The sequence below is a fragment of the Gavialis gangeticus genome, unplaced genomic scaffold (assembly GCF_001723915.1).
Source record: "Gavialis gangeticus isolate Ggan-Ray unplaced genomic scaffold, GavGan_comp1, whole genome shotgun sequence".
In the NCBI taxonomy this organism is placed as follows: Eukaryota; Metazoa; Chordata; order Crocodylia; family Gavialidae; genus Gavialis; species Gavialis gangeticus.
In genome coordinates this window covers 1,597,809-1,601,152 of record NW_017728982.1, presented here as the reverse complement: position 1 = coordinate 1,601,152, position 3,344 = coordinate 1,597,809, and positions in this window count along the sequence as shown.

The following is a 3,344-nucleotide window of genomic DNA, read 5'->3' as shown; positions in this document are numbered from 1 at the left end:
CGGTGCAGGTGCTGCCGGCTGCGACACGGGGAGCCGGCACGAGGAAAGCCGGGCTCGGCTCCCCCTCCGCTTGGCCACCACCAGCCGCCTGCACCTTCACAGCGCGGCACGTCTCTGCAGCGGGGAACTTCTGTAGTAACCTTGAAGATGCAGAGACAGCGAAGACCCTTTATCAAGGCAACGGGCCCTGCATATTGATAAGCCCCTGGGGAAGGGGAATGGAAAGCACAGATGCCCACAAGCTTTTCTTCTTGCCAGACCGTGCTTCAGATAACGACAGAGGAACGCACGTGTGCACGCGCCTCCCGTGCCTGCCCCATTCAAAAATCTTATCAGTCTCTCTCTCAGATCCCAATTTCCAGTCTGGAAACATCCTTCTGCCAAGCTGCTCAGAAGGCAGCACTGGCCGAATGAGGTCTGTGCTGGAGAAAATAACATTTGTATTCCCCAGGTGCAGAAAACCAGGACAGGCCTGGCCCTGACCCCTTGCCCATGACGCCCACCATCTCTGACAGTGAGAACAAGGGATCTGGTGGTTGTCACGGAGGTGAACTTGTAGCCCTGGATGGCTGGTAACTCCAGCTCAGCAGAGAGGGTCCAATGGCATTGCCCAGTGCAGCGTGTGGGGGTACCTGCAGGATGTCGCAGACCTGCACCACTCGCCCGTGCCCTGTGGGTGAGCAGCGGGGTCAGGCAGACCCATGTATGAGTCCAGGTGTGCTGCTGTGCCTCTGGAGACAAGCACACTGAAGTGTGTGTGCAAAGGCATGGGCTGCAAGGAGCACTCGAGTTCAGGGGCAAAGCACTTGTCTGGCTGTTGCATCTGGAGGGCCCAGCTGAGGGCAGGACCTCCCTGGGTGAGGCACGGTGCAAATTCATCCTAAGAGATCGTCCCAGCCCCAACACCTTCCAGCCTCAGTAGCAAAGGGAGAAAGGAAAGAAGGTTTATTGTCTTCTATCCAGGTGAGCGGATGGAGACATGGAGAGTGTAAGCGATCTGCCTGACAAAATCACAGAAAATGAGGGTTTGAAGGGACCTCGGGAGGTCACATCGAGTCCAACCCCTTGCTCAAAGCAAGGATCAGCCCCAGCTACATCATCCCAGAAGCTTTGCCTATCTGAGTCTTAAAAACCTCCAAGGATGGAGAGTCCACCACCGCTCTGGGTCACCTGTTCCAGCGCTTCACCACCCTGCCAGCGAGAAAGTTCTTCCTAATATCCGACCTCAACCTTCCCTGCTGCAGCTTGAGCCCACTGCTCCCTGTCCTGTCACCCACCACCACTGAGAACAGCCACTGAGGCATCACCTGGGAGGATTTGGCAGAGCCAGGAGCTGAGTCCCAGCCCTGCATCTTAGCCTCAAGGTTACGCAGGGAGACAGATACAGGTGCACGTCACACTAGGACAACGCAGCAGAGCCCTTCTCCTGCCGGGCTCATCCTGATGACCAGGCCACTCAGGGACCTTCACAACATATAGCCCCAAATCTCAGGAGCAGCTACAGCCACGGGGAACAGAGCCTCCTCCTGGCATCGCTGCCTCCTCCGGCAGTTCCTGCACTGCAGCTGCGACGGACTCACGCTCAGGACGGCAGGCCTCGCCGGTCAGCAAACACACTGCTCATGGGACAACAAATATCCCCTGGTCGGATGTGTCTGCTCCTTTCCTCTTTCCTCCTTGGTGCCCCAGCCCCCTGCTCTTCCGTTCTGTTATGCATTTCGTTCCACGTATCCAAGGGCCCGTCCCGGGTGTTATTTGTCCCAGTGATCTTTGCTGAAACACGTCCCCAGGGAGGCGTCCAGGCTGACGGCTGGCCTAACCGTAAGTCCAGAAGAAATTTCTCTACAGCTCTCCATAGAGGCAGCTCTTTCTCCCAGGGATCCTAAGTCCTGTCTCTGTGGTGTAGCCCCAGCGTAGCCCGGAGGCATGCCAGGGCCCCCCTGCCATCCTGCCTCCTCCTCTGCTGGTTCCTAAATCCTGCACCAAGCCTGATCCCACCAGCATCTCTCAGCAGTTCCCAAGCTCAGGTCACGCTCCCAAATGGGGCCATGACCCCACGGTCATGTTGGCAGAGCCAGGCTTGCACCAGATTCGGGGCTCTAGACCGGGAAGCAAGGCTGCTGGGAACTAAGGAAAGGCCCCGCGAGCAGGGGCCAGCCCAGGACCACGTGCTGGCCTGCAAGCACATACCCGGGCACCAAAGAGGGCAAGCAGGGACCGCGGATCCTGACACGCTCGGGGCTGGCAGAGCGGCTGTCCAGCACCTCCTGTATGTCACTGGCATTCAGCGTCTGTTTCCCATCAGATCTCCCTAATCACCTCACTCTGGGAAATCAGAGCAGCGCTCCCGGTCAGCCTCGCGCCCGTCCGTGCCAGCCGAGCTGCCGAGATAATTACAAGATGTTCGGCTTCCTTGGGATTATGGCAGGGCTGGCTCCTCTCCTCCCTGCAGTACATATGGATGCGCAGCTGCTGCGGAAAACGAGCCGAAAGAAAAGGGGCAGGCGCTGGAAACCTGTGCCCTTCCCTCCCGTTCCTCAGGCTGATTGTTGTGTCTGTCCCAAATTCATGGCAAGGGGGATGTTTCCCCAAGCAGCAGATGCACAGGTGCGAACACAAATTGGCATTAATACGTGCACGCCAGGAAGAGGAAAGAGGTAAAGAGCGGCAAGGATATCAGCCCCCCTGCACGATGGCGTGAACCCCAGGGGCAAAGCCTAGATCCAGGGAGCCTGGGGATGCCTGTGCAGTGACCCCCATGGTCTGCCCTCCTGCCCAACTCCCCCCAGGGGAAAACCTGCCCCTGGGAGATGGGTGAGACCCCATAGGAGCAGCTTCCCATGGGATGTGCAACCAGGAGTCCCCGGCCTCTCCGATGTTACCCTCCCAGTCACTTTGCTCAGCACCGTCCCTGACGGCACGTCTAGAGTCTCTCATTAAGTCATGTCAGTGCTGCCTACAGGATTCCTGTGAGATCGTGTGCCCTAAACCTCCCTGGAAGCAGACCCAGACATGGCGAAAGCAGAGCCCAGGCTCTGCCCAAGTCCTGCAGGACCCCAGGGGCAGAACCGGAGCGGGCACCGAGGGTCGCTGTAGGCCGGGGCTCTGCTTTCAGGGGAGAGCCGCAGCACGAGGCTGACCTATGTCGAACATCCCACCGACAGAGCACGAATTGTGCAGGGTGCCACGTGGCCTGAAAAGCCCCTCCTGTCCCCAAGTCATTACCTAGCTCAAGGTACCCCAAAGGGCAGCAAGGGCATAAAAAGTCGGCTGGCACTCCTATCCCTCCTATTCCTTCTGGCTCATCTGTCCGGCTCAGCTGCCGCCTGTCCTGGTAATTGTTA